Source organism: Mustela nigripes, chromosome 11, assembly GCF_022355385.1.
Source record: "Mustela nigripes isolate SB6536 chromosome 11, MUSNIG.SB6536, whole genome shotgun sequence".
NCBI classification, from domain to species: Eukaryota; Metazoa; Chordata; class Mammalia; order Carnivora; family Mustelidae; genus Mustela; species Mustela nigripes.
In genome coordinates this window covers 24,036,973-24,047,269 of record NC_081567.1, presented here as the reverse complement: position 1 = coordinate 24,047,269, position 10,297 = coordinate 24,036,973, and the positions used below count along the sequence as shown (strand labels likewise).

General features: G+C 42.0%; 1 pseudogene; it reads right to left on the bottom strand.

Moving 5' to 3' along the window:
- Positions 1-300: 300 nt before the first annotated feature.
- Positions 301-1,087, bottom strand: LOC132027201 (heterogeneous nuclear ribonucleoprotein D-like; annotated as a pseudogene).
- Between the last annotated feature and the right edge of the window lie 9,210 nt (positions 1,088-10,297).

The window sequence follows — 10,297 nt, the reverse complement described above, 5'->3', positions numbered from 1 at the left end:
TTGTGATTTTTTTTTCCTTTTTCTTTCTTTCTTTCTTTCTTTTTTTTCTTGTGGATACCTTTATCAGCTTGAACTATTCCGAGTTCTTACAATTTATCAGAGAGGGGTATTGAATTCGGTCAAATGCTTTTTTGATAACTGTTCATATGTTTTTTTGTGCATTGTTATGTTTATGTGGTGGATTCTAATACTTGATTTCCAGATACTAAACGAGACTTGCATTCCTGGCATATAGCCTATTTGCTTACGGTATATAATCCTTTTATTATATTGCTGGATTCAGTTTGCTAGTAATTTTTTTTCACATAAGGAAGTATTTATTTGAGGTTTAACATGAAATCATACAAATAAAATTTGTATAAACACAAATCCACATCGAGTCATAACACAGATAGCAAAAGACAAAGTAAAAACAAAGAAAACTAATTGGCGGCTTATATACAGTTGGACACAGTTGTGTCTTGTACACTAGAAAGTCTTTCACAAAATAATCATTTTAGATCAACAGAAGACCGATCTTCAATGTCGTCCTGCAAGATGGGTTAACTTTAGCAATTTCCTCCTGTTTTCTCCAACGTCCTCCTTTAGTATGGCTGGTAATTGTTTTGGTGATTGCCACCCCCTCGATACGCCTTGCCGTAAGTGCTCTCTTGGCCACTGTAGTCTGCATATCCCAGTCCATATCCATAGTTTCCATAGTTATACCCATATAATCATAGCCGCCATAGCCACTATAGTTTTGACCACCACCATAGGCACTATTGTAATTTCCATATCCTTGGTCATAATAGTTATTAAATCCTTGGTTCCAGTTTTGGCCCTGACCTCGTCCACGACCCCTAGTACCACCTCCTCCACCGGCTGCAGCACCTCTTCCTCCTTTTTGTTGCTACTGTTGCTGCCTGTATACCTCTTTGGGTTGTGCAACTTTGATTTCACACTTCCCAGAACCGATTTGATGATATCTGCTTTCTAACAATTTCTTTACTGGCTCTTCATCTGTATATGTGGTAAAACAAAATCCTCTTCTTTCGTTTGTTTTTGTATCCATGGGAAGTTCAATATTCTCCATCTCTCCAAAGGCTCCAAAATACTTCTGAAGAACAAATTAAAGAATTTGCTAGTAATTTTTGAGGACTTTGCATTTGTCCATCTGTCCATTATTCTTAATGGCTTGTAGATTTTTTTTTTTCTTGTGATATCCTTACTTGGTTTTTGTATCAGGGTGATACTGGCCTCACAGAAGGAGTTAGCAAGTGTTCATTCCTCCTTTATTTTCTGGAAGTGTTTGTGAAGAAATCAGTGGTATTCATTTTTCTTTAAATCTTTGGTAGAATTCACCAGCGTAGCTATCTGGTCCTGACCTTTTCTTTGTGGGAGAATTTAAAAACATTTTTTTTTATTACTAGTTCAATTTCTTTACTTGTTCTAGGGCTGTGAAGATTCTCTGTTTTTTTCGTGAGTCCAACCTGTTTTTGTAAATGGGGTTTTTACTGGAACACAACCATACTCATTTATTGACATATTGTTTGATACAACAATGATGAATTGAACGAATGAAGTTGAATACTTGGGATAGAGATTGTATAACACACAAAGTCCAAGTATTTACTACATGGCTCTTTATAGAAAAAGCTTACCCCTCTTGTAGAACACGAGGTTTTTCAGGAATGCAACTGTTGTATAATAGTAAGTATGGTTATATTTAATGAGCATATATTGGGTTGCACCGTATTAAATTGCCATTTGTGTAGGTCAAAAATGGTCAAATATTGGTACTTACACATATGGTCAATGTAACATAACTTTCCAAACATAGGAAAATGAACGGAGTACAGTCTGTGCTCTTAAGGAGCAACTAGGACCTGCGCTCACGTACACACGCACGTGCACACATGCTGCTGCTGTCTGTGAATATAGGAATTGTTAATCTAGAGGCACAAGCTCAGTATTGCAGGAGCACAGAGTAGTGTGTGCACAGTTCTTACCAGTAAGGGTGAGGGAAAGGGACTAGAAGCTTGAGAGGCCTCCAGAGAAGCGGCTGTATTTCTGGCCGCTGTGCATTTGAGCTGTACTTCACGGCACACGTAGGATTTGTATCAGGTAAAAAGAAGCATTTTCTAGAGTTTTCCTCAGGGGTGGGGGTGGGATTGACATTGAACCATAAGAAACATGCTACATTTCTTTCCTTCAAACAGAATTGCAATTCTTCTTGGAAAACAGTTGCTGAGAATTAGAGGACATTAAAGATTGAATGTGCATGACTCCCAAATTTTTAGATGAAGGTTGGAGGCAAAATGATTTGTTCAAGGTCTCCCTGCTATTGATCAGTTATTTTATCGGCATGACAAGAGCCTGTGTCTTCTAAGCCCCAATTCAGGGCGATGACCATCAGGCTACTTGGATGTACAAAGCAACAGAGTCAGAGAAATCACCTACTAGGGACACTGGTGGCAGACAGGCCTGGGTTTGAGTTCTGGCTCTGGCACTTACTGACTCTTACTCATCACAGGGTTTGTGAGCCGGAATTGCCTTCTACACAGTCCCCCTAGAGTAGAGGATCAGAGCTCAGTCTGAAACCAGACTCTCTGAATTCATCCCAGCACCACTACTTACTAGCTGTGTGACCCTGAGCACGTTACTTAACCTCTCTGGGCCAGTAATAAGGAGATAATACTACTACTTATCTCACTGAGCTATAGGACCCAGTGAGTTTAGGATTAAATGGATACATAAGGCATACAGAATAATGCCTGGGACATACAAAGTACTGTATGCTAACATTATTATAAGAAAAACAGACTATTCGAAGAGCCAGGGAGGATAATTTATCTGAAGCCTTTTTCCAGACTTGTAAAACAATACAAGTAGAGTATATTATTATTCTCTATGTGTGTTAAAGACTGGCAACCTGGAGATTGAAGGTGATGACTGTCATTTATTAAAGCCTTACTATTTGCCAGGGACTTTACTTCTATTATTTAAGCATCACAAGACCCAGAGATGGTTATTACTTTTGGCTGACAATAGTGACTGTGTATCTGAGCATAGGAGGGAAGTACGCAGACTCTGGGGCCAGTCTATCTGGATCTGAATCCTTCCTCCCTCTTACTAGCTGTGTGAACACAGATGAGTTGCTTACACCCTGTACCTTAGTTTTCCAGTCTATAAATGAGAATGATGAAAACAGTTTCTGCTTCACAGGTTGTTCTGAAGAATAAATGAGATAATTTTGTAAAGTACTTAGGACAAAGGAAGGAAGGAAAAAAGGAGAGAGGGAGGGAGGGAGGGAGGGAGGTGAGCGAGAAACCCAGCATCAGTGAGATTATGCAGGTTCCTCACAACACGTGACTCATTCATTTGGAAGCAGGGGTGGGGAAGCAGGTCTGTGTGGGTCTTCTCCAAAGCCTATGCCCTTTCTGCTTAACCAGACTTAGAAAGGCAGAGATGGGGAGATGTGTTTCAAGACATCAGGCAGAGCCGATTCTCCAGGTTTCTAACAGCAGCATCTTGTTCCAAATGGATGAGTGATCAGGGAAGGTATGAGCCATTAAATGATGTTCAGAGCCAGTCCACTTCACATCCAGCCAGGGTCTCTGAGGCCACTTGGTAGACAGGTTCTTCCTCTACTGCGATCCTTGCCAAGGACTTGCCATGCTGGAACTCAAGCCTCCATCTTTTCACTCTTCATTTGGCAATGCCTGGGGACTTTGGGCAGGGGCTCAGGGCCCAGACCTGGGAATGGCAGACCATGGGCAAAGGCTGGAATTCCTCCTTCCGTGACATCTCATTTTTCAGCCTTTAGCTGCTTGCTCTCGGAGGGCAAGGGTCCTGGCTGGGCATTGTGTGGCTGGATCACCTGCTGAAGTCTTCATCTGTGTTTTGTTCTCCTTATCTCCTTATCTCCTTATCTTTGTACCTCTCCTGGAATTTAAGAAGCTAGTGATTGTAAGATGGTACCGCTATTTGGTATTTCACTAAGAAAAAACAAAACACACTGCCAATTAACCTATGATACGTGCTTATCACTTAGAATCTTAATTTTATACTCCTGAAAGGAGCTTGCTAGTTCCTTTGAGGCATAGATTTCAACATTTGCACATTTCCAAATGGCCCCCCTCAGGGAAGCACCCCCATCTGGTGGAGGACCACCAGGGTAACGGGCTATAGCCATGGCATTGCTGAGTGATGGGAGCAACTCATTTGGACTCTCTAGGCTGACATTTCACTCATCATTGCTGCTGTGATAATTCAAAGATAACTCTTAACAGGGACAGTAAGAAAGTATTTGAAACAAAGGAACCACAAAACAACTAACTGTATAGAAACATTATACTCTGTGAGAGAAAATGTAGGAAAAATCACATATACATTATTATTAGTGCTGCAAAGATTATTCTTAGAATTGTTAAAAATGCAAGAAATTCTGAACAAGTGCTGCTTATCTGGTTTCTGCTGACCATAATCTGGGAACCTGAAAAGACAAAACAGTATCATAATAATTACTTAATTTCAGACCAGTGGCCATGAGAATACCACTCCTTTTGGTGACGGGAAAGAAAATGAAAGGAAATTTTACTTTTCTAGCATTTTTATATGCCAGATACTGCAGTAAATGTTTTACCTGGGTTTTTTCATTTGATTTCCACTGCAAGGCTGAGGTTGATATAGTTGTTCCCATTTCATAGATGGAAAATTGAGGCTCAGAGAGGTTACATCACTTATTCAGAGTCATACAGCTAGGAAGGGGTAGAGTCAGTCTTCAAAGCAAGGCTTCCAGACCCACAATCTTTTTTTTTTTTTTTAAAGATTTTATTTATTTATTTGACAGAGAGAGATCATAAGTCGGCAGAGGCAGGCAGAGAGAGAGGAGGAAGCAGGCTCCCCGCTGAGCAGAAAGCCCTACGCAGGGCTGGATCCCGGGACCCTGGGATCATGACCTGAGCCGAAGGCAGAGGCTTTAACCCACTGAGCCAGCCAGGTGCCCTCCAGACCCACAATGTTTTCGTTGCAAGACACTCTCCAGGTTAAACCAAGGAGAGTATTTATCAAAGCAGCATTTTTTGTTTTTGTTTTTGTTTTTAATGCAAGTGTAAGTAACAAAACAGTGTTGTATTAGTTGCAGGTATAATATAACGATTCAACAGTTCTACACATTTCTCAGTGCTCATAAAGATAAGTATTACCAAAGCATCTTTTAAGGCCGCCTAGTTTGAAGGAAAATTCAAATTATAGTCGAGGGTGGTCAAAGCACAGTGGAGATGGTGCTGAGCATGGAAGGTCAGGTGAACCAAAAACGAGAGGACCAGCCTGGAGGTCGGAAACTGGGAGGGCTGAATGTAGGGTGGAGCTCAGGGGGAAGAATGGGTGAGAACACGGCGTTCTTCAGTGAGCTTCTGTGTGTGTGTGTGTGTGTGCCCCTGCACCTGCCCCTCTGCTGTCCCCATTGCCTTGATCAGATACAAGAATGGGAACAGATACTGAAAGGAACCATGCAGTGTTGATGGACTGAATGGTTAACTGTGTTCCCAATGTGCTTGGCTTAAGGACACAATCTGTGCTGTGGAGACTCCTGCGGTAATTAGAATTATGCTCCTCTTGCAAGCCCACTGAAAGCTTTTGTTTCTTTAGATGTTCCACTAGCGTAAACCTGGGACAGTCCTTTCATTCTGGCCCTCTTGGTCTTGCTGCTTTCTCGGCCTTGTTCCGCTCAGTTGCAGCCAGTTAACAGATGTGCTGGTTGCCTGCTTCATTCTGGGCATTGAATGGTCCATGCTCCATTCTTGGGACAGTCTGTGCCAGCTCTCTCTGCCCTTCTAAGATGTCTGCTGATGCTGCCTCCCTTGCCTTCTCTTTGTACCGGACTGCTTTCAGAGTCAGTAATTTTATTTTTTGTTTCCCAGCCATGCTGAACACATTCCTGTTCTCCAAACATGCCAGGTTCTCTCAGGACTCCAGGCCTTTGCACACATGGATGCCTGACTAATTCATCCTTCAGATCTCAGCTAAGATGGTACTTCCCTCAAGAAGACATACCATTGCCTGCAGGCTGAGGAGGGATCCACATGTTTCTCTCATGCCTCGTGTATATATAGCTCCTGCCCCGTAATCAGGGCACTTGTCACCCCTAAATAGTAAATAGTTGACTGATTACCTCTTAGTTTATTCTGTTAGGTGGTTAACATTTGTGAGGGCGGAGACTGTATTTCTTTTATTTGATGTGTGTCTGATTTTAGTTTTTGAGCTCTAACTTTGCAGCTATCTGGTTACTGTTGTTGGCACTCCTTGTCTAAAGGCAGGGGAAAGTTCCAAAAAACTCTTAAGGAGGATTTGACTACATTTGGAAATGAGTGGTGGTCACCTGGTTTAGTTTGATGAAACTAGAAAGTTCTTTTTTGCTAACAGATGTCCTTCTGACATGAGACCATCTAGTCTTTTGAGTTACAGATAATTGTCTTCCCTTGAAATGCTTGTATTCCTGAGAGGCTTAATAATGCCATGTGGTATGAATTAGCTTTTCTTAGTGGTCTCAAATTGTGCTGATCAGAAAGCTTACCAAAAGAATTAAAAAATAAAAAAACAAAACAGATTCCTGGTCCTTATTCAAAGAAATGACTCCACAATGAATGGGTCATTAGCATACTTGCACTCAGCCAGACTTTTAAAGGGAAAGCGTAAACCACTCATAGAATAGTGTGTTCTGGTGGTAATTTACAGAGTTAGATTTGTTACAGAATCCAGTTTAACACAGATTTATAACTAATCCCCTGTGAGGAAAACTGTTAGTTGGCTCCATCTGCATTCATTCCAACTTCCTTTAAAGGTGCTTCACTTCCTAGAAAGAAAGTACATCTCCCAGAGAGGATTTCTGAAAATTAGGCACACTTGCTTGAAAGTCAGATTCAGAACTGAGTTAAGTGGAACCAGGTCAGAGGCACTCCTTTTGCTGGTGCAGTGCACAACAGAGGCACTTTGGACCTACAGCTTATAGATTCCTAGCTTGGCAGGCAGTGTCCTCAGTGTAGTAGGACCAGAGGATCCTTCCGGGGCTCAGTTCTCCCGTGTTGTTTCAGCAGTCACCCCTAGAAGCTCAGTCTAGAAGCTCTTTCTTCAGTTGCCCCAAGGATTCTAAAATCCATTTCTGCACAAGACAATGCGCGGGGCACCAAATCCAACAGATCTGTGTTTTAGCAGCTGAAGTGGATTATGTTCTCTGCAACCATACCCTAAAAAATCACCTGCTCATTCTAATTCAGACCTCAGACTTCATCATTCATATCTATATCATTGCCAACTTGGGGGTCTTGGGAAAATAAAGTTCTACTCTACAGGGCCTTCTGCCCATAAAGTTTTGATCACGAAGCCGATTGTGCCATGATTCTATAAAGCCCAGGATCTTTGCTTCCCTTGCTTCCCTTTGAATCCCCATTCTAGATGAAGGTCAGTGACCCATCTCTTCCCTTTCTAGAGCTTTTAATCTTTTATCAGTGCTGATAAGATAGGGTCTGGTATAGCATGGGTTCTTATAAACAATTGTTGAAAGAGTTAATTCAATAACAAATTAATGAGGGCATGCATGAATGCGGAGGGAGCAATGTATATGGAATGGAAATACAATGTTGGTACAGAGTAGGTACTCAATGAATAACTGGTAGTAAAGGTAGGAACACAGCTTACTACCTGGTGCTTAGTACACAGTAGGTGCTCACTAAATTTTTACTGAGTGAATTAATAAATGATATCTATAAAATGCCTAGCATAGAGCCTGGTCTGTAACATTTTAAAATAAATAATAATTTCCTATAATTGTATGGATTCTTTCTTCTACCGTCTCTTCCTTCGCTCCCTCGTGTTCACCTTGGCCAAGGTCTCATTTCTTGCCTTAGAGCCTTCCTTGGCCTTAAGCCATCCATCAATATCCATTCATCTGTCTTCTGCCAGCTAAGTTTGGGCTCATCCCCAACTGACATTTTCAGGTATCTATGTTTGTATATACACCTTACAAAAATGAGGAGATGAATCATAACATGCCACCTACTACCTACCTGCTATGTCTTAGGTACCTAGTTGGTGCTTTCTGTGTATCATCAGAAAGTTTCACTATAGCATAATTATACCCAGTTCACAGATGAGGAAACTAACTCAGAGAGGTTAAGTATCATGTCAAGATCACACAGTTAGAAAGTGGCACACCTGGATTTTGAATCCTGGTCTCATGTCACACCTACTGTTTTTTCCACAACCTGCTATTTTATGAAGCTACAAAATGGATGCGAAACAGACACATTTGCATCTGAATGCATATTTGCCTACATTAGGCTTTTGTCAGCAGCAGCTCAGGTACATTGTAAGCCTAATTTAATAGCTTTGCTGTGGGGGCTGTCCTGTGCACTGCAGGGTGAGTGTAGCAGCATCCCTGGCCTGTACCCAGTAGGTGTCAGTAGCAGCCTCTAGCGTAAGTTTGACATCTAAGAATGTCTCCAGATATTGTCATATGTCCTCTGTGGGGCAAAATCTGCCCTGATCAAGACAAACTGATCTATGTAATTGAAGAGAAAATAGTTCAGCATGTTTAGGATGTTGCAAGCAAAGAAAGTACTCAGTGATGGTGGGACACTGAGCTGGCCATGGCCTTGATTTGGCTGATAATCATGTTGGCTGGGAAGTCCTCCCCAGGAATTAGTGGTCAGCCTCCACCCTGTCAGGAAATGGGAACACCATGTGAATTCCACACCACATGTGAATTCAGGAATTAGGATGTGGAGCATCTAGTCCCATCAGAAGCAGGAGGTGTAGTAGGGGAGGTGAAAGACTGGAAGCCAGGAGAACCTGACTCCAGCTTCTGGCTAACTCACCATGTGGCCTTGGGCCAGTCTCCATCATCTCATAATAGCACTGACATTTACTGATGGTTATTATGTGCCAGATACTGGTCTTAATGCTTCATATGTATTTACTCATTGAATCCCCATGATAATGCATTGAAATAGCCGTTCCATTTTTACTGGTAAGGAAACTGGGCAAGCAATAGCCAGGATTACATGTAGTGGAGTCAGGAGTCTCTATTTCCTTTGTATGTCAAAAGAGAGATTGGAATAGCTGTTTTCTTAGAAAACACTCAGTCTGAGAAGTCTAGGATTCTAGGCAGTCATTGATTTTACATGCATTATTGAGCATAAATATATGCTGGACAGCATGGGGTCTGAATCCTCCCTGGGAACTTACAGTTCTAGACAGGGGTGGTTAAGGCAAGCACGTTTTTCTTTAGAAAATGAATTGGAGTGGCCACTCTTACCTGAGTGGCTATTAGATATCAGGCATGTGTTAGGTGTTTGACCTTAGGTGTTTGAGTTAACTTTCATCTGCACAATACCTCTTAGGAGACATTATCACCTTTTCTCAGATGAACAGCTGTAGCTTGGAACGGTGAATTGACTTGTTTGTGACTATCAGAGTGCAGTGAAATCAGAGGTTCAAAAAAAGTTCTGTGGAGTGGAGGTGGCAGAAGGTGAATGTCTCATTTCAGGCTCAGCTGTGCCATCTCCTCTCTCTGTCATTTGGAGAGGAAGTGGAGGAGGTTAGTGCAGGCTCTGGACTCTGAAGGCTTGGCTTCCCTGCCTCCAAGACTGTTGGCAACCCCAAGTGTCTTTCCCTTTCCCCTGAGAAAATCCATGGAGGGAGAGACTCTGGATGGATGCCCTAAGGATTTGGTGGCTCCCTGAGTAACAGTCCCAAGGCAATTCTCTCTTCCCAGCTTGCTCTTGAGAATGCCCAAAAGGCCCAGGTATGACTAGGGACCCCTTTTCTTAGAGCACTAGGATACTGCTATCCTTACCTGGCACCCATGGCTCTCTGTCCCTATAATTTTACTGTGTTGCATCTGTAAGCCTTGGCAGGGTCCTTTTCACATGTCTTATTCCATCCTTCCTCAATATAGCCTTCTCTTTCTTCTTCTTCGACCCCATCTAACACCACTGGGCAAACTCCTACTCGTCCTTAGTATGCACTCCTCCCAGAAGCCTTCCACAATTCTCCCATTTAAATGGCAGCTTTCTTTGTACTCCCTTGGCCCTTGGTTTGTATATTTATTTTTATCATCATTATTTGTATTAATGTCTCCCTTTGTATTATTTGTATTAATGTCTCCGAAGTTCCTAAAGGTCAAGGGCTTGTGTTATCTTATAAACTGTACACCACTGTGCCCAGTTGATAACATTCATTCATCCCACAAATATTTCTTTAAAGATTTTATTTATTTATTTGACACAGAGAGAGAGAGTGCGCACAAGCAGGCAGA